The sequence below is a fragment of the Crocodylus porosus genome, unplaced genomic scaffold, assembly GCF_001723895.1.
Source record: "Crocodylus porosus isolate Cpor-Errol unplaced genomic scaffold, CroPor_comp1, whole genome shotgun sequence".
NCBI lineage: Eukaryota > Metazoa > Chordata > Crocodylia > Crocodylidae > Crocodylus > Crocodylus porosus.
Window position 1 is genome coordinate 113,876,054 of NW_017728947.1, and position 21,637 is coordinate 113,897,690.

The following is a 21,637-nucleotide window of genomic DNA, read 5'->3' on the forward strand; positions in this document are numbered from 1 at the left end:
ATTTATTATATCTTTCCAAATAATGAAGGTTATACTGGACAACAAAAGGAAAAGACAAACACAGTAACATAGAAAATCCAGCTGGTGATCAGTAGAAGACCTGTCTGCTCAGGTGTTTCAAAATAAGATGGTATAGTACTAAATTTCTGCTGGAGGTAATAATGTCTGGGAGGAAACTTATTCTCTAGCTTTGCACAATGTATACACATCTGATTCATTTGCATTAGCTCTACCCGAAGGCTTCAGTAACTTGATTTAATTTACTTTGCTGAACTTGTTCCCACCTTTCATAATTTTGGCATTAGTCTCTGAAAAAACATTTAGGGAGAAACTGGGAAGGAAATGCGATTCATTCTTTTAAACAATTATCTTTGGGATACAAAGGTCCTAGTGTTAAGAAAGGCGGCATATTAACTTTTAATGTGTCTGTGAATCTAAATATCCTTTTGTGAGACAGTATAACAAGGAAGATTAAGGCTTTTTGGTTAGCAAGCTGCATCACTCAAGGCTTTTCTTTAATTTTTTTTTTACTTTTTGCAAGCTACCTATTCTTCATTGTAGCCAACAGAACAAACCAGTCACTGTCTTCAGCAGGGTTTTCTAGTGAGTGAATATGCCATTCAACTAGTTTATTGCAGTGGGAACCGTGAGTGTTAATCTGGTGTGTTGAACTTCCCCTCTCAGCCTCCTCTAAACTAAATAAGCCCAGTACCCTCAGTCTTTCCTCATAAGTCATGTCCCCCAGCTCCCTCACCATTTTTGGTACTTTCCATTGGACCCTCTCCAATGTGTCCACATCCTTTCTGTAGTGGGGGGACCAAAACTGAACACACAACTCCAGATGTGGCCTCCCCAGTGCTGGATAGAGGGGAAGAATCACTTCCCTCCATCTGCAGGCACCGCTCCTACCAGTGCAGCCCAGGATGCCATTAGCCTTCTTGGCACCAAGGGGACGCTGCTGGCTCCTATCCAAATTATTGTTCACTGCCACCCCCAGGTCCTTGTCTGCAGAGCTGCTGCCCAGCCTGTCCCCCACAGCCTGCACCGGTGCAGGGGATTGCACCCTCCTAAGTGCAAGACTTTGCACTTGTCCTTGTTGAACCTCATGAGATTTCTTTTGGTCCAATATTCTAATTTGTCTAGGTCACTCTGAATCCTAGCCCTATCCTCCAGTATATCTATTACTCCACCCAGCTTGATGTCACCTGCAAAATGTAAAATGTTCCAACAACTACCTTCTAAAGCAGAATAGGACCTAAGCAGAAGCCTTGGGCAGTATTAAGGCATTGCTGGAAGCGCCTCTAGATTCTCTGACTATTAGATTAACAGTCTTGTCACATATCCCACAGCCTTTACTAATGTGCACCTTCATGATCCTGCCCAAAAATGCCGTCTGTTAGCCAGAGACAAAACAAAAGCTCCAGGCTTCTTAGTGCTCAACTAGAAGTATCTGGCTGTGACAGATGGACTTGCTAATCTTATGTTTTTTCTGCTTGTTACAGTATATGCTCCTATTACATCTACACTGACAGTGCCTGAACCTATTTATTCAGGCCTCAGCAAAAAGGACATATTTTGATCAAGGTGAGGGTGAGGAACTGCTTCCAGCCCAAAATGTACAGCAATCAGGATTCTGTCTCGAGACGGAGAGTACTTCTTACCATCTATTATTTTCAAGGATCAGTCTTCTCCGGTCTCCTTAAGAATAGTGCAGATAGCATCCATTACCTGAATTGCTGTCTTTCCCTGACCACCATTCACAGCAGAAAGTGAGTCTTATTCTTTAGGTCTTATCACATCTACTACTGCATCAAGGGAATATCAACTCCAGTTCAAGAATTAGAATCAGAATCTTTGCAAGTGTAAAATGAGTTGCAAATATATACTATTTGTGTTCCTCATGGGGATGATCAGTATTGCATTTTCACCTTTGCCACAAAGCAGTGGCCTATTTTGGGTGGACTTCAGCATATGGGAGACAGGCAATCATGAAAAGCCCGATGCAACACCAAAGTGATTACCATGGCTAAGTACAAACAGTGAAAAAGGCCAATATAGTCAAAAAGCCCACAGAATGACAGTCAAGAAGCCAAAGGCTGACTCTATTCAATCTTTGCAGGTTAGTCTAACCTGTGTAGATTGAACCGATAAGCAAGTGAACAGACATTCACTTTTGATTCCAGAAATGCAGCCACATGTCTGCAGTGGCCCAGGCCAGAAGGCGGGGGGCGCTAGAGCACCCTTCGCTGCTCAGATGAAGCAGACAGCTTGGGCCAAGGCTAACCTACCCACCCTGCAAGGGGGGTGGGAGGTTGCAAGGGAGGTGCAAACCAACCTTGGATGCTGGGGGACTGTGAGTTAACTTGAATCTGGAAGGGTCTGGGACAGAAGTTCAATAAACTGGTTTAACTTAAATCAGCTAAGTCCAATACTACATCCATCCAGGTTTATCTTAAAATGGTTTTGGCCACTTTGAAAGCAATTTATGTGCACTAAACTTCTGTTGTGTTACAGATTTAAACTGGTTTCTGATCACTTATACAGGTTTATGTGAAATGTCTATCTCTAGCCTATGTGAAAGGTCAAAAATGGGTTCATGTATATGTGGGCTTGAGTGCTAGTGTAGCAGGTCATGGCTCACCCAGGTCTCCCCATGGCTACACCCTTGCTGTAAAGGATAACTAGTTGCATGGTCTAGGGTGGAAAAAATACATCTATCTATATTCTTAAATTTATGTACAGATGCATTATTGTTTTATATTGGTTGCCAGTGCTGTCCTATAGTATTTTTAAAATGGTGGCATTTAAGGGGGTACTGTTTCCAAGGTGTGGTTCAAACATATTGTAAGTTAGTTCACTGCCTAAGGGATATGCAGTGGAAAAGTCAGAGTCATTTTAGCTTAAAAAGGAAGCTTTTTTTTTCTTTTCCCCACCCGTGTTCCTGATGTAATCTTCGCCTGTGAGGTCAAGTTAGGTGCCAGAATTTGTATGCTGCTTAGCAATGAAGGCCAGGGATAAGCAGTCAGTTTCTTTTATTTTTGTGTCTCCATTTGGGCCTTTGATGTATTATCCCCGAAGAATATTTTTGGGAACTTCTGTAGTGTTTGTTTAACTTTCATCAGACTTTCTCAGAAACAAAACTTTGCGTGCTTTCCTTTAGGCCATTTCATGTTACGTTCATAACACTGTCTTTGGTTTTGCCTGCCTCTGTTAATTTACATCATGGAATGATTCAAACACATGTGCGTAATGAATATGAGACGAGAGACATGCACATCTGTTATGAAAATTACACATTTATGGGAGCATATATTGAGATGTAAATACAATTAATAATGTATATAGCAGCATTAAATATATATTACCCATAAGATAAATAATATCACTTATAATATTTCAGGGGTTTTCTCCATTACTGTTTGCTCTGTATCAAAATCCTGGCTCTTGCATTAAAGCTCACATAATTTTGGGTAATTTTGCTGCTCTGCTATCTTCCTTGGCAAAGTTGCTCACAAGTCAGAGTGTAGGGGAAGCATGAAGACTTCCTTTCCCAGGTAACATTATTAAAATGCCACAGCTGATCAAAACATTTACAGCGAAAGTCCACATTACAGAAACTCAGCTGTATGTAGTTTTGCAGTTACAAACTCAGAACACATTTATCAAAACGAGAGCCGGGGTTTACACCTCTAGGTCTATGGCATTCACCTGAAAATGTCAAGCAAACTTTGGTTCCGGGGAGAGACAATCCCAGCAGGGTGCGGGGCCTGGGGCTCCCATCCCCAGTCCGCGGCACACTTACTCTGGGGACTGAAAGCCCCGGCACACCAGATGCGATGGGGAGGGAGGCAGCCAGAACGAGGAAGGAGCTGTCCAACCCGCTGGGTGGGTAGCTTAAACTACAGCTGCGGTCTCTCCACCTGGCTCTGTGGGGCCCCTCAAAGCCCGGGGCAGTAGTCCCAATTCACCACCCCCACAGGGACGGCCCTGTCCAGGGTTGTAGGTTAGTCGTGTTGGTCTAAGGACATAGGCAGACAAGGTTCTTTGGGTACATTCAATATACTTTATTAGACCTGCAGCAAAGTGCCATCTTAGTCTCTTCCCAAACTCTGCTATCAGGTTTTTCCTTGTCATTTTTAAAATCACCTGTGTGTCAATTTGGTTGCCATGGTCATTGCAGGCAGCCCTCCTCCCACCTGTTTCATGTAAACCTGAGTTGTGATCCAAGCTGGAAACTTTCCTGAGGAAGGGGAAACCTGCTACTGTGGACGTGAGACCCTACAGGTAGCCGGGGGGGGACCTCCACCTCTCTATTGTGTTAGCAGTGACCCCATGGCAGAGCAGTAGCAGCTCAAGAGATGTCAATCTCTGAGTTGACGTGATGTTTTTTAAATTAGTTGGTTAGCCTTAAACAACATCTGCCCTGAAAGGACCTGGAACGGTGATGTCAAAAGGCCTGTATAAACTAAGACTGCCCAGGATGCGGGAAGAGAGCCATCTTCCAAAGAATTAATTAAGCACACAACCTCTGAGGCTCTTCTAGGCTCCAAATGAACTGGAGGAGAGCCATTTTGAGAAACATGTGAGCAACTGAGAAGGCAGAGAGAAGGTGATCTCTCTTTCTTTGAAATCATGGACACACCATGAATTGTGGGCTTCCAGAGGAAAGCTCAATTAGCCTCTGGATGATACCTGTGAGTAAACTGTTTGAAACCTATCTAGATACATAGCTTGCAGTAATGCAGATGTGTGATCAAAGGCTAACCAGCCACACTGTTTGCTCTAAGGTTATTCTTTGATACAGCTCTATTTTGTACCGTTCCCCAAGTCAACCCTATGTACCAATAAAGTTCTCCACTGTACCAAGTGTGGTGGACTCGCTGGGCAAGGGTTAGGGCATGCCTTTGTGCCCCCTTGGTTTGGCTGACTAAGGGAGGCTGTTTTTTTTGTGCTTCAGGCTAAAGGAAGCACCCCAAGTTCTTGCAGTGGGTCAAGCACCCCCTAGGACTACAAGGCCTGTGTAGCCCAGGGGGCACAGGGCCACAGACAGTCCAGACCCCTGGGTGGTGGCAGTAGTCACCCCAGGCTTGTGGGTGTGCTCTAGGAAGGGGGTCAGCCAGAAGAGAGGTGCCCCCAGGGAAGCACTCGGAGCTTGGTAGGTGGATGCATGTAGTGAGGCGGGCTCAGGAGTGCCCCCTGCTGGCCCACCACAAGACCAACTCAAATAGTTGGAAAAAATCTTGTTAGCCAGCTTGTAGGCACAAGCACCCTTCATCAGGTTGAGGAAGGGTCTGCAGATGATTTATGCTCTTCCTGGATGGGGTGGTAGAGCAACCAGAGGCCCGTACATATGCAAGAAAGCCAGTCAGTTAAAATGTAAATTGAGGTGGTTAGTAGGTGAGAGACTTTGGCTAGTTTATAGCTGTGTACCAAAATCATGTCATGAAAAATGATTAAAATGCTTGTGTCAGCAGCACCGGCTACTGGGTTTTGCCTTGGGCACTTGTATGAGCCCACAAATCAGAGCACAGATTCCACAGTACTAAAGCAGGTGAGGACCATAATGATATGCTGCTCTAAACATCCTGCTGGACACAGGTCACCAAAAATCCTGCCATACCAAATTTTACAATAACCTGCTACAACAATTCCTCAGGCATGTGCTGTCCCACTGAGCCCTGCACTGCCACACAGAATGCTGCTACCTAAGCTAGCGATCATGGTGCAGCTCTTCATCGACTTCAGAGGAAGGAAATACTTGCTTGACTCTTTCAGCCCTCACTACTGGTTGGCCCTACCCCTCCTTAGCCTTCAACAGTTTTCCATAGGGTCTCTGGGCTGCTCTGGACTTGTTTTTATTTTTATAAACGTCAACTTATATTTATAACAACAAATTGACATAAAACTGCACTGAAGTTTCCTCGCTTCTCATTTAGCCTCACAAGCAAAGCAGCCAATGCTGCAACCCAGCTGCCTACAAGAAGGAGCAGCTGGCCTGGGAGAAGGGAGTTGAAAGTGTCCCCCTGCCTTCATCAGGGCCATCCCTGCCTTTTAGGCATCGCTATAAATGCCAAGGAGAGAGTGGGGAACAGCTCTCAATGCAGCTCTGCTAAAGTAAACTGCACAGACAAAATACCCTCATGGCAAGGGAAGCGCTGAAGAAAGTGGCTGGGAACAGATGGCATGTCTGCCATCACATCCCTTCCTGCCAGCCAGCCTCAGCTGTGCTTCCCCAAGGACTGAGCCCCTGAGAAAAACAAAACAAAAAAAAAGGGCTGGATTGATCCAGGCCTGGCTGGATGCATAGAGAATGGCTGCCTTTATCTTCTTTCAGCTACGTACATACTCAGGGAAATGTCTATCTGGTTTCAGGAGGTGCATGAGGCACATCTACTGTGGCTGAAGCAGGAAACACCACAACTCCTTAGGGAAAGTGCATGCAAGGTCTGTATTTCCCCTGAGCTGTAGGAAGTGATGCACTCCCTTATGAACAACACTTCCCATTGCTTCAGCTGGGTGATTTGACTTCATGCCCTGATCCCCATGTGTCCAGCCATAGAGAAAGAAATTGGTCTCAACTAGGGAGAGGCAAAGAGAGGTATCTGGTGGGAACCACCCCCAAGATGAGTGCAGAAGAAAGGCCCAGGATCCTATTTATTTCTGTACTATTTAATATTGCTGAGGAAAGCTGTGAAACTGGGTTTTCCAGAAACTGGGTAAAGCATATGTCTGGGATGGGAACAAAGCATCCTGCATTTGAAATAAATGACTGTTTTTGTAGCAGGATAGAACGATCGAGACAAAGTGAAGGTGTGAGACACCCGCTGTACGACCATCCTGCAGCACACAAACATCTGAAGTCACACAGGAGCGTCCTCACTAGCTCCCAACCCCTCAATGCCACACCCAAAGAGATGCAACTACAGATGTGGAACGAGAGGCTAAAGAAAATACCTGCAAGTGGGAAAATGGACATCCCTGCAGCCGAGTCCTTACCACCAGGGGCTGACAAGTGATGGCAAAGGTGGCCACGTCTCCATCTCCTATGTACTGGAGTCAGACGCTCCAAGGAACTAATGAAGAAGTGGGGCTATTGCATTGGGTCTATAACACCTCTGACTGCAGCACAGAGCCTCAGGCTACCCAACACCTGCTGCAATGCACACTGCTCAAAGCCACATGAAAGTCCCCACAAAGTACAATATAAGAGCGCAAGCATGTGTAACAAAATGGTCAAATGTGGCATAAAGACACAATAAAGTGACGACGACTGTTGAGGTGCCTTCCAATCCCAGGACTAGACCTCCTTCTTGTATTTTGACTTAAGGAAGCTCATGGGAATATGAGACAATAAATGTGGCACTCAAAAAGATGCTGGACTATTGGCGAGTGTGTGGAAAAGAGCCACAATAATAATGAAAAGCGTGGAGCAAATGCGTTATGATGAGAGACTTGAAAGGTAATCTGATTACAACAAAGTCAAGGCTTGATATTCTTCTGGGAGCTGTTCTTTAGTGATACACAAGTTATCGGGCGCAACGCAGCAGCAGCTGGATGCTGTGTAGTGGCCAATGATATAAAGAAGGTCAAACTAGATGATGTAGTGGCACTTTCTAACTTCAGAGTCTATGAATTCATGTTCATGGTCAAAACAGTGCCAATAACTTTTCAGCAGAAGCCAAATAGCTGGGCATCATCTCAAGCTCACTTATAATTTCCTTTCTGTTAAAAAAAATCATATGCCTATACAACACATGTATGCACCTCTGTAACATGAAGGTACGTGAGGCACACATGTATTTTAGAAACAAATAATATAAAAAACTGGGCTGAAGCTTTACATTTCTAAATGGTAAATAATGGCTTGTGGTGACTCTCTGAATGGAAATTTACTCTGGGTTTGTGACGCTGGAGGAGCTTTTTGAGCGCATTTCCCCCACTTTCAATCCAAAACAATTTACTGTTTTCACCTTTGGCAAAGAGAGAGTCTCTCAAAAACCTCCAACTATAAAAATGGTTGCTGACTGAAGATGTTTTAGACAAGGTATTTTACCTTTTTAAAATGGCGCTGAATTAAATGTCTTTCTGAATCACGTCTTTGATAACCAGAGATAATTAGGGCTGGCAGGATTTTTTCTATACCACTGAACCTGAAAACCTGCATTTGCAGTATTAATCATATATTACAAATTACATCACTTGCATCTGAAAAACACACTAGTGGGAAATAAAAATAAACAAGCCTACTACTATGGATTAAATATTCCCAACAGTTTGTATAAATCTCTAAACGCTGACAGATTACTTTTTAAGTAGGAAGCTTTTTAACACACTGGGCTACATCCAAAGTTAGCTTAACCTGGCACATTTCATTAACTTCAATGGAGAAAAACCCATTTATGCCTGTGCATGACCCCAAAGGCACTCTGATTTTTTACCCCACCTAGTCCCTGAGATACAACTTCAAGCCATCTTGTTCTTGCCCTGTTTTGAGCTGATTTAAAGGGGGGAGGGTTGTTTGCTTTTTGCAGAACAACATCATTTGTGGAAAAAACTCCAAAAAGATATATTATTCTATGAAATGATCAAAAACGAAATATTTTTTCATATAACAACAGAATCATATTGATATTTCAAAATAATTATCTCAACTCCTGTCAACAATTTATTAGATTGCTAATGCAATTTATGTGCAATTCAGAGAACTATTTGCCATTAAACTTGGAAGGGTGGTCTATTAATATTTCCCTACTTATATTTCCAATGAATTCATGCCTCATTTGTCTATGTGCTCCCCAGATTTTTCTGTCTGCTTTCACCTGCTCTCTCTCGTCCTGGTCTGGGAAGGCGAGGCCCTTGAGGCAGGGGCCATCATTATGTTGTGTTTATACAGTACCTAGCATCAGGCACTTGTGGTCACCAGCTACAACAACTCCAACATCAACAATAATGAGAGAGAGCCTGGACTTAGCCTGAAGTCTGGCAGGAGACAGGGTAGAGGTGCATTTTATAGACAAGTGATTCTCAAACAGGGCAATTGCAGCACCCAGGGGTGACTAGAGACAGAATTCATACACTTACAGACAATGAAGGTCGCAAGGGACCTCCGGAGGTCACATCTAGTCCAACCCTCTGCTTAAAGCAGGACCAGCCCCAACTACATCATCCCAGGGGAGGCTTTGTCTAACCGGGCTTTGAAAACCCCCAAGGATGGAGACTCTACCACCTCCCTGGGTAACCTACTCCAGTATTTTATTACCTTCCTAGTGAGAAAGTTTTTCCTAATATTCAACCTCAACCTCCCTTGCTGCAACTGGAGTCATTGCTCCTTGTCCTGTCACCTGCCCCCACTGAGAACAGCCCAGCTCCATCCTCTTTGTACCTACCCCCGCTCCTGTTGGGTATTAAGTTTCCTCTCAGTCTCCTCCTCTATAGACCAAATAAGCCCAATTCCCTCAGTCTTCTCTTGTAAGTCATGTCCCTCAGCCTCTGAACCATTTTTGTTGCCTGCTCCTGGTCTCTCTCCAATGTGTCCACATCCTTTCTGTAGTGAGGGTCCCAAAACTGGACACTGGACTCCAGATATGTCCTCATCAGTGCTGAATACAGGGGAAGAATCACTCCCCTTGATCAGATGGGAGCACTCTTTTTCCTTCCTTGTTTCTGCTGCAAGGGCAAGATGTTTTACCTTGAAACAAGCTGCTGCTTGATTGAGGTTGTATCACCATTGGAGCTTGTTGGCAAGCTCTTCCCAAGTCTTTATGTTGGCATCTCTTTTCTTGAGGTCTGCATTCAATGAATCCTTGTAGCATTAACTCTGGCCACCATGAGATCTCAGGCCATTGCTAAGATGAGAGCAGACCACTTGTTTTGGGAGTCAAGAGCCAGGCATTTGCACACAGTGCCCCATCCAGCATTGAAGCTTGGTGCTTGAGGATCACTGACTCAATGTTGGTAACAGTGGCTTCAGCAAGGATGCTGGCATTTGTGCGACGATCTTCCCATTTGACATGGAGGATTTTCCACAGGCATCGCTGGTGATGCCTCTCCAGGCTCTTGAGATGATGCATTTTACATCCTTGGAGGTGAGGAGGTGGAGATGCTGCACTGTGGTCCACTGCAGGCCTAGTGCTGTGGTGAGAATAGGAGTTAGGTAGCCTGTTGCTCGAGAAAAGCCATCCATCCAATGCAGACGATGCCCCACTATCAGATCACTTCTTTTATTTGATAGCCTGTTCTGTGCATGTCCTTTCACAGCATCTGATGAAATGAACTCTGGTTCATGAAAGCTTATGCATCTCCAATTCAGTTAGTCTGTCAGGTGCATCTCCACCCTGCCTTCTGCCCAACAATAATAATTTCCTTTAAGTCTTTGCACTGACCGAACTGGCATGAACATTGATGTTGCTTAAGGGGAAAAAATGCCTACTGCCTCAGTATTCAAACTGCTGCATTTCTTTACTAAATGAATACAGAAGTTTATACACAGTGCAATGAGTTCTTGGTTTGCTAGTTCTCTGGAAAGCAATGTAAAGCACCAACCTCTGCAGCCCAGTCCAATAATATCTCCCCCTGAACTGCATGCACAGCTCTACTGAGAGATGGGCAGGGGCAGAGCTCAGAGAGCAGTAATCCAGTCTCAGGATCCAGCTTGAAATGCTGTTTCACTGGAAATCCCATGGATGAGAACTTTTCTCACTAATGAGATCCTTTAAAATGCTGGAGAGGACTAAAGAGAGAGGCTGTTTTAATCCCAGTCACCACAGCTCACGTAGTACAGAGCATAACAGTATAACGTGATTTTAAAATTTTAGCTTTTTCTCCTAATGAAGACAGACTCTTGCTAAATTTAACTTTTATTGCGGTCAAACAGCAAATTTACTCAGATGCAGACAATACTTTAACTGACATCTTAACTAGCCTAAGCCTTTTAACAAAAAAACCTTCCTGTACTTATGGAAGCAAAGCAAATTGTTCAAGTCATCCCGGAAGAGTAGGGAGTTCATTTTACTGCTGTAAAATGGATCAGATGTATGCTATTCTGTCAAGTTTGCCATTCATTTAAAGGTGATCAGTGAGTCTGTCTTAGGCAGTTACAGGGTGCCAATTACTACAGCACATAAGTGAAAAAAGATAGCCATTTATTGGGAAAGTTCTTCATCCCAGCAAAAGGCTTTCTGTAGAACAAGCCAGCATGCATCTATCACTAGCGTATTTATTCAGATCAAGCAATAAACCTTCTCTCTCAATTCCTGACTCATCTTTACTTGGGGAAAATGCTTAGGGACAGATCCCAGTTGAACTCTGGGGGACCTAAGTGGATTTAAATGCCGAAGTACAATCCTATTGCTGCACCCTGGACAATTGTTAACATATATACTTCTGCAACATACTGTCCCCTTAGCCTTAAAACTAAGTCACAAAAAGGCAGCAAGGAGAAGGACCCTGCCATAACAACGAGAACAAGAGCAGACTGTGTGTTGGAATTACTGTCTCATACTGTCCTGGGGTGTCTTCCTCGAGGCTGATCTGCCTCCTAAAGAAAGGCAGATCAACCAGGTTTTATGTGAGATGGGGTGAATTTTCACCTAGGGTACAATAGGTTGTGCCTTTAGGGCCCCAGCATTGCATCCTGCACTTTTGTGGGGTGTCGCAGGGTAATGGCATGGTACAGACCCCAAAGGGCAAAAGGGGAACCCTGGGACCACTGAAAATTACGAGCAAAGTTGTGGCAGGCGAGATAGGGGCGGGGACTACCCCAAGGACATATCCGGGATAGACAACTTCCGGGATGAGGCGACAGACAAGCCCACACTTCTGAAGCCGAGCAGCACGGGACCGGATGTTTGAAGCCTGCCGGGTGCACGGGGAATAGCCGAATGCAGTGCATTTTGCAACAGGTCTGCTGTGATCGCCACTGTTCAACTATCTGTAGACTCTGCTGCCTGGCACTCTTACCCCTTTGCCCCACACAGTCAGATAGCCTGGTTATTACTATATTATTACTATACTGTAAGGGACTCAGGCCCCTGGCACACATTTACTTAATGGCATGATGGCATCCATTTCCTGATCTGAACAGTCACACCTCCTGCCACAACACACATGCATTGTGATCTGGGGCTTCCCTTTCCCTGCAAGTAGAAAGCCAAGTGCCCGGTCAACCAGTGTGGGGCTTGGGACCAGTTCACATCACCCAGGTCTATGTATGGCCTACACCACAATCAGTTGATTGTTGGTCTCAATGCCAGGACCTCACTGGAGCCGGTTCAAGTCACTTGGGTATACTCCCAGGGCTGAGACTGGCAATCAGCTGATTGTGGTGTAGGCTGTACATAGGTCTATGTGACAGAGCCACAGGTATTTTGCTGCCAGACTTAGCCATTTTCAAAGGGCCTATGGCTAAGTATGTCCTTGAACGATGTACCACAATGCGAGCATTTGCAAATGCTGTGGCTGGCCTGGTCAGCAGAACGGAGAAAATGCTCCATCTGTCTAATTGAACCCAATCAGTAAGAACGAGGCAGAGCCAGGGCAAGAACAGCAATCTACCATGGGAAGAAAAGAACTAAGAAGCCCTTTCTATTGCCCTGTTCCTTACTCAAAGATACTAGTTTTAACTAACTGGCACTTTCCTGGCCTATAAGAAATGAAGTTTAATCTGGGTCTGGAAGTTTCAGTGAAACACGTTTAAATAAAGCCAATTGAGGTTCAATGTAAATCAAATCAGATCAGTGTAAATCAATATAAATTCAACTAGTCAATTCTAATGCATAATTGATTATTAGACTATTGAGATCATGTTTACTAGAATTTATTCGAATATTAAGATGATGACCTTCCGCCTGCCTGCAGGACTGTCTGGACGAACCCCCTACTGTGGAGGCTGAGACTGGCCAGCTTGGCTTTGCAGCAGTCGAGACCTGTCCCATAAGATTATGCTTATCCTCAGCACTCGTTTTGCAGCAATTCAGCATTGTCAATTGATCAATACACTTCTCACAAAGATTGAAATGACCCATGGGTCTGTTTTAAATTATTTTCACCCTTTCTATCCAATTTGCAAATTGTTAACAATGGGTCCCAGTATCCAAACTGCACTCAGGGTTGGTCTCATGACCCCGCCATATAGCTGATGTCAGGCTGCATGACAGGGACCTGCCATACATTCAAGAGAAGGTGTAATGGGAAGCAACTACAAAATTATTACACATATTTTGTGGGATCATTTCCTGGCTTATTTCCTATTTTATTGCACTATGAATTGCTTGAATATGTGGCTGGCTTACTATTAAAAATGCAATTAACTAGTTAAATTGCATCTAAAATGTAACATGTGCCAGAAGTCCCAGTGATGGAACAGGACCCCACTGTGCAAGGGAACTGACCTGCCTAACACCTCATGCTTAGAATTGGGCTTCACACTCAGAGCTACTGGACGGGCAAGGAGGCAATGTATGTACATTTAATGCAGAAGGCATTTGAAAAAAAAAGACATTCCAAACTCCAGTGGGATGTGATGAAAAAAAAAAAAACAGGAAGGTAAGGGAACATGAAACTGTTCTTTGCATTGTATTAGGGATCAAAAGTAAGAAGCCTAGGTTGCATCTGTGGTTTGTGGGAGGAGAAAACTGCTATGTTATATCATTGCTTCATGAAAGAAGTGAGAAGTCATTAGTGAGAGTCAATTCCCTATGTATGATAGAATCTAAGGCCTTGTTACACTTTAATTTTCGGGGAGATCCTGAAGCTCTTAACCTCTGGATTGGCTTTAGATTAAGACCTTTAAGTGGCTTAAACCACTCACTACGTGGCTCAAAGTTACGTCACTCCAGGGTAGGATTATCTCTGATCCATATAACCCAGCTCCTTTTCCATTAAGGTGCAGCCCCTGCACACTGATGTGTTGCTCAAATTGAAGGTGTGACTGCAAGCTAGCACTGAGCTGATCAATATTTGTGCAGCTCATGTTGTACAAACTATGCCTTAACCATGCTTAGCATGAGGTGTTGCTCAAGTCAGGCAGACCTTGGACTTCAGCTTCAGACTAGATCCACAAGCAGGATGAATACAGCTAGTTCAAGCTGGCTGAGTAGGCCTCTGCCTAGGATGGTTTCAGAATAGTAAATCCTGCACCTAATGCAAGGGGTTGGGCTAGATGACCCCCAAGGTCCTTCCAACCTGATGATGCTCTGAGTTGATCACTGTGAATATTTGTTATAATAATTACAACTCTTTTCCTGTTTGGGAACCACTTACAGTCTGGTTCTAATCCACAGAACACAGTCACAAATCTTAAGAACTTGCTAAAGAATTTGTGGGTACACATGTCAGAGTTTGAGGCACTGTGGTACCCTGTGGGTTGCACTACCCTGTTTCGTAATCCATGACAGTATGATAAACTTTGCAAAAAACATTGGACAAGCAGAAAGCATCGCAGTGCACATCTACATTTTTGCAAGATTAATTCTTTGCCATAAAATATGTGAAACTTCCGTAATTCATGAGCACACTAATGAATACACAAGCAACAAATAACGTAGGAGAAAAATTAATACATTTATTTGCCAATATGTCCACAAACCACTGTTTGTTTTATTTAACTAGCTCTAGCTAGAATATGATTTTAGATAATGACTGACTGTTTTAAAGATCTATGAAAGCTGCATAATTTATGTTCTTTCAGAATAATTTACTCTGCTACCAGTGGTTTATGAGTTATGGTTCTGCACGCTATGCTTTGAAAAAATACAGCATTTGCATAGCAAGAAAGCACTGCAGAATACACCAACAAACCATTTCATTCTAAACTATTTCCCTCCAGATGCAACTAAGGAATGAAAAAGTTGGTGGTATGCTACTTTAGCTTGCGTGGTCTTTATGCTATTATTTATAGATCTGCAGTATGATTGCTAAGGGATGTCGAATGTAATTATTCTGATATGGAGGAAATCTCTGCACAGTTCTTCCTAAAGGAAATAGCTGCATCAGGGTGGAACTACGGAGATTTAAGCCCACAGTTTCTTACCTATGTGTCTGTGTCATGAAATGCATGAAAACTAAGACAAATTAACTGGGTATCAAGCTTAACTCAAGGTGCTTCTGAACAGTGCCATTCTTTTCCTGATTGCTGGCTGTTATGATTATGATTATTATTATTGCCACAGCACTGAACTGCTCCATTGTGCCAAGAGCTTTATGACGAGAGAAAGCAGAGGGGCATAATAAGGAAACAGCGAGTCCATACAGAGCAGTTGGACAGGTGAGGGTAGGAAACACCAGCATCCTAACCACCGTCAAGTGGGTTGCAACCATCATAGCAGGGCAGTCATGAGAGGGGGGGTTTAGAGGTGTTGCCACCCCAAGCACTAGGGCAGAATGACAGAAAGCAGGCAGGGGCCTGTTGGGATATGTGGTTGAGGATGGCTGTTGAGGACAAACAGGCAGTGGAGGATGTCTATGTGGACCAGACGGGAGATGGAGCTGCATCTCCACAGTGGATAGGAGATAATAGGCCAGGTGGAAAGAGCCCATAAAGGACCTCGAATGGCACAACAGCATACTCCACAAGGATAACGCCTCTGCAAGATGAGTCTAAACCGTAAACTCCCATAGGAACAAGGCCCATGGTTAAGCAGCCCCCTCCTTTCCTCTCCTCCACAGCCTTCTTCCCAAGTGCAAGGTACTTCCCTCCCTAAATAATAAGTGCACAGCAACATGGCTAGTAAAGGAAAGCAAAGCCAAAACACCCTGAGTGCTCAGGTTGCTGCCTAGCACACTGGCCAATGCTGCCTCATTGTCTCCTGGTATATCTGAGGTGGGGATTGAATAGCAGCCTCCAACTCCCTGCCGGGGGCTGCAAAGGGGATGGAGCTGGGCTGTGCTCAGTGGGGGCAGGTGACAGGTCAAGGAGCAATGGGCTCAAGTTCCTGCAAGGGGAGTTGATGTTGGATATTAGGAAAAACTTTTATGAGGAGGGTGGGGAAGCACTGCAACAGGCTCCCCAGAGAGGTGGTGAACTCTCCGCCCTTGGAGGTTTTGACGACTCGGCTAGACAAAGCCTTGGCTGGGATGATCTAGTTGGGACAGGTCCTGCTTTGAGCAGAGGGCTGAACTGGATGCGACCTGAGGTCCCTTCCATCCCTAATTTTCTATGATTTCTATGATCTCTTGCCCATCTGTCCTCTTGACTCTGGCTTAGACTGCAAGGTATTTGGGACAGATTCGATTGGGGGTTTGTTTTGTTTTATCTTGTAGTCAGGAGCCTGGTGCCAAGGAGCCACTGAGGATGCTATGCTGAATTTATTAGAGGTAATTTGCATATTCAAATCAATGCACCGTAACCAGAGCTGCTACATAGATTCTCTCATGTCAATTTGTCTTTAAACGCTTATTTTCAAGAACTGCTTCATCCTGCCTTTAGGACGCTGGCAAGGCCTTTCCCTCTTCCCTTTTGTTGCACAAACAGGTCATATGCCTCTTGCACGATAAAGCACTGAAACAGTATAGTTTTTATTCCCCTTGATAGGACCTTGAAACACTTTTGGCTAAGCCTACATTCAGATAGACAAGGCACTGCAACTTTCATACTTTTTGAAGAATAACAGTCTGCATCTGCATCTACTGAAGCAATTGTAAGCTGGCAGGTTAATACACACACACACACACACACACACACACATTGCCCACCTTCAACACAGATCTCATTCCAAGTTACATTCAGCATTTGCCAGCCCTGTGCCAGGTCTCAAAATGTTTTATGGATTCATAAAAGACACGGCGTTGCGAGGGAATGCAATAATACAAAGGGGAAATGCTACCCTGACGCATCTTGTAATCATATAATAACATTATGCTGTGTAGGTCTGCAAGTTGCACCAGCTTATTGCTTGCCAAACTGCTACCCACCAGTGACTGAGGTTCATAAAGCTGCCTGTTGGTTTTAAAAGTTCATGAGCAGGTTACAAAAAGGAAAATAATAAAACAGCCACCCAAGGGACAGAAAGCGCCAGGAAGCTTGCTGCAAGCTCCAGTGCGGTAGAAATATTCCCCCTTGCATCTCTTTCCTTTGTTCTCTCCGTAACGGATTCCAGCCACTGCCACAAGCCTATTCTCCTCTCAAACCCCCTCAAAATAAAACCTAAAAACAGCTCTGGCCAGAGATGACCTTCCATAGCTTTTTCATAGTGGACTTCTTTCATCCAACGTTTCGGTATCCAGCTCTACCCAAATTGCTGCTGCTAAAATCCTCCTCCTCCTCCCTGCTGCTCAAACCAAATCACTTCCCCTCCCCAAATCCCTTCACAGACTTCTTGCATCTTTAATCACATCAAATTCAATCCCCTTGCTTTAAACTTATGATTCAGCCTGTCTTTAAATACTGTATCTTAAAATGGCAGCATAATACACCTCGTTAGGTGGGGAATACAAATAATAGTCTTTCGTCTAATCTTCACTAATCTATGTGATATGCTATGTCAGTGCTTAACAGTCATTCTGTTCCTAGATCTCTAAAGGCACATCCTTAATAGGTTAAATAATGTGTGTATCAGAGGGACTAAAAGCAGCCTATATTGAACCTCAGGGTATCCCTGAGATATGTCCTCTAAGAGCTACTCATGCCAAGGACTGCAGAAAATGCTCAGTTACTGAAGCGCAGGTCTTTTACATGTGCAAAGGTCTTAGACATTCACATCAAGTATTAATTTGCTACTTCCATGAATGGACATAACAGCAGCACGTGCAACAGGCCATAGTTTGTCCTTGAATGAACACATGCAACCTTCATCGAAGTCACATGCCATACAAGCACCTACAAGCATAGTCTATTTATATGAATGGTGGATGGAACAGTTACATTATATGGACATCCTGATCAGATGTACCCTAAAACTGGTGGGTAGCAATGGTGAAAAGATGCAGACGGACTGGTAGGCTCCATAACTGAATGGAAAATAATACCCACGACGATGATGCAATGAAAACAGAGGCTGTGCAAAGATACAAACCATTGATTCAGAAGCATCTAGAAGACAGCAAGGTGATCAGGAACAGCCAACATGGATTTGACAAGAGCAAGTCATGCTTAACCAACCTGGTTTCTCTATGACAAGGTGATGGATTTTGTGAATGGGGGAAGGTGCGATGTACTTTAGGCCTCAGCAAGATGTTTGACAGTGTCTCCCATGAAGTAAACTAAGGAAATGTTATCTGAATGAAGTTGTTATAAGGCAGGTGCAGATCCGGTTGGCTAACAGTGCTCAAAGTACAGTCAGCAATAGCTCAGTGTCAAACTGGTGGTGTCAAGTAAGGTTGCAGACAGTCTGCTTGCATCTAGTACTGTTTAATATCTTCATTCATGACTTGGAGGAAGGGGTAAGGTACATATTTAGTAAACTGGCAAGTGCCCTCAAGCCATGTAGGTTGCAGACAGTTTTGAGGACAGAATAAGTATTAAAATGATCTTAGTAAACTGGGTCTCAACTAGGATGACATTTGGTATGAAAAGTACTGCATTCAAGAAGGAATGATCACATGCCCAAATACAAATGGGGTTGGGGGGGGGAGGGGATGCCTGGCTATCCTGAACTAGAGATAGTCCAGGATAACACAAGAGAATCAGGGAGGTACGGTGAACTGCACCCTGAATGAGTCAACAGTGTGCTCTTCTTGCAAATAAATAAATAATGATAATAATAGTAATAATAATAATAATAAGGGTCATAGCACAAAGGGATGTTTTAAAGCAGAATCCCATGCCAGTCACCAGAAATGATTCTTCCACCATACTCATCATTAGTGAGGACTCGTTTGGAGTACCACATCCTGTTTTGGGCACTGCGCTTCACGAATGAAATGGGCAAAATGGAAGCAAACCAAAGAAGAGCAACAAATGACTAGAGTATTAGAAACCAGGGTTTCTGAAGAAAGGGAAGACCTGGGATTTGGGGAAAGAGAAGAGGATGGTGACTAAGTGCTTTCTGTGTCCACAGGGGAAGAATTAAAGAGCTTAAACTGCAACAAGGGAAATTTAGGTTGGATATTAGGAAGAACTTTCTCACAGTGGAAGCGATGACGTACTAGAAGACGTTATATAACAAGCCCGTCGTTGGAAGTTTTCCAGCCCAGGTTAGATAAACATTTGCCTATGATGGTTTAGACACGAATGGTCCTGCTGTGGCAAGAGATTGGAACAGATGACTGAGCCCCTGAGATCCTTTCAAGCCCTATTTTTCTGATTCTGTGAGTGCTGAAATGTTTAGGGGCTTGGAAAGCCTTCCAATACAGTCTAGAGGAGGTAAATTGGAGGCTATTAAATTCCCTATCTCATATAATACAAGAGCAATGGAGCACTTGAGTGAAACTGAAAGCTAGCAAGTATAAAAGCAAACGTAAAAGAAAAAAAAAAACCTACTTATTTTGCATGCAAATTTAGCCAACAATACGGGATCACAAAGGCCAAGATATTTGATTTAACAATTTTTTTTTTTTATTGTATACAATGGTTTCAGAGAACAGTAAATGGGAGAACTCAGTGGGCTGGAAGGCACTTAAGGAGAGTGCACAGGAGGATGGGCGGCAGTTCATATTTCTGTGAGCTGAGCTGCGTATCTCATGAGCCACTTATTTAGTTTCATGGCCACGATACTACTGGCTCAGACATGCCTTTAATGTTAATGAAAATAATATGCAGGTCTTGGCGTTTCTGGAGGGTATTGCAAACGGGAGGGGACTAGTCCATTATAATATTATACTGCTAGTCAACACACCAGGTTCCTGCATTTTGAATCTAAAATGAGGTACTAAGGAACACATTTGCTCAGGTGCAGTCCCAGTGTATTGGCCTTCTAGTCCAGCGATACAGCTATCAACTATGAAAAGAAGTACAAAATCAATTTTCTCATTTTGTCAGCATCAAAAAGCTTCCTGATCTTCCTTCGCAGCCCATGATGACATTTTCAGCGTGTGAATTAGGTACAGACCTTACAGAAAATTCAGCAGAGGATCTTGCATCCATTGTATTGATACTGATATCTATATCGATATCTCCATCTCCATGCTTTTATCCCGCTTAGAAAACTTAACATCTAACTCTGCAGAGATTGTGGTCCAAAGTGATGATAAACTGGCATAAATCCTGCTAATACAGCTGTGGAAGAGAAGCCCATGGCAGTGTGGCACGGTCTTCTTTCTTGACGTGCACTCCACATCCAGCCTTTCATACACTTATTTTAAGGTAAATTCTTAAAGTAACTAAAATATGGATCCTGAGCACACTTAGCATATGAGGAAATTTCTGGACTACACATGAATTAAGCTACACAATTACTGAAGCAGCTGTAGCGTTGGGCCCATCACCAAATGCAAGGCTAGCTCTGAAGGAGAGTCCTTCCCAGAACACCCCATTCTGAAACGTGAGCTTTAAGAAACAAACTTCGCAGATACGCACAACACAAGAATTAATGTATTGTCATCAAGCAGCTATGCCATGCTGGTCAAAGCTCCTTGGATCGGTTTTCATTTCCCGTAGGCTGGGCCCCGTGAAGAAAAAAAATCAATTCCAAATACTGTGTAACCAAAGAAAGGCTTTGAAACTGCCTCCATCAATACTTGCACTGAATCAATCTTTTCACTAAATTATTTTTCTGGTCACCATCTGGCAAAGGAAGCAATGTCAATATATTTAACTTGCCTTATCTAGGTCACGGAATCGCACACATTTTTTGATTATTAAAGTACTTCCTGCTCCACACTTCCATATTTCTATTTAAGGTTCCTTGAAAATGTCACATGCTTCAATAGAAACCTCATGGTACTGTATAATAAGAAGGAAGTCATCCTCTTTTAAATTACACTTTGTCGGAAAGGTCATCTCCTGAGGATTATTTAAATCCTTCATGAAAAGTAAAGATCTTGTAGCTCTTCTAGCAACACTATAGTCACCCATCAAGTCTGGGAGTCTTTGGAAACAAGTTTTCCTGACATCATATTCAGGTTTTTTCAAGCTACTACTGATGGCTGATCAGTGTGGTATCAGCGCCGCTACCAGAAAAATGCCTAAGCAAGCATGCCCCCTCTGAAAAAGGGATATATTCAATTCCAGTCTAAGTCACAAAGAATTAACATCTCATAGAGGTAATCAAGTCAGCGGTTCTATACGAATCTAGCTTTCCAAGCAGTTTTCAATGGACCTTTTTGCAAAGAGAAGAGTTAAAGAGTCTTTGTAAAATGCTAAGAAACTTTGCATGTGTGCGGTCTGATGGCTACGATAAACTAGACAAGCTGCTAATTGATGGAAGCCGCTACCTACCACGCTGACTATGAACACCTTGTTTTCACGTACTTCTCTGTGTCCACATGTTGGCTCTTTAAACAGTGAAGAAAAGACATATTTAGGAGTGGTGCAGCTGAGCAACCTTGTGCCTGCAACTTAAGCACCTTGCTCTAGAGGTGGAGGAAAGAAAGGAGGTCTACGGTTTGGGGCTGAGGACCTTCCCCGGGTTTTAGTCCCTGCATATGCCTTTTCCACTAAAAAAAAAATACTGGATAGAATGGTCCTAAATGATGCCGGCAGTGGTAGAAGGATTTTGAAGGTAGGACAAAGTGTTTGTAATGAAAAAAAAAAAAAGGAAAATAA

General features: G+C 43.6%; 1 protein-coding gene and 1 long non-coding RNA gene across 3 annotated transcripts in view; one reads left to right on the forward strand and one right to left on the reverse strand.

The window, feature by feature from the left end:
* Positions 1-21,637, reverse strand: part of MDGA2 (MAM domain containing glycosylphosphatidylinositol anchor 2) — a 665,957-nt gene that overhangs the window by 167,696 nt on the left and 476,624 nt on the right. The window lies entirely within an intron of this gene.
* The window catches only part of LOC109320728, a 25,344-nt gene continuing 8,390 nt past the window's right edge, over positions 4,684-21,637 (forward strand). The window contains exons 1-3 of the long non-coding RNA XR_002103853.1: positions 4,684-4,787; positions 20,100-20,104; positions 21,605-21,609. This is a non-coding gene — a long non-coding RNA (uncharacterized LOC109320728). The remainder of the gene's footprint in view (positions 4,788-20,099; positions 20,105-21,604; positions 21,610-21,637) is intronic.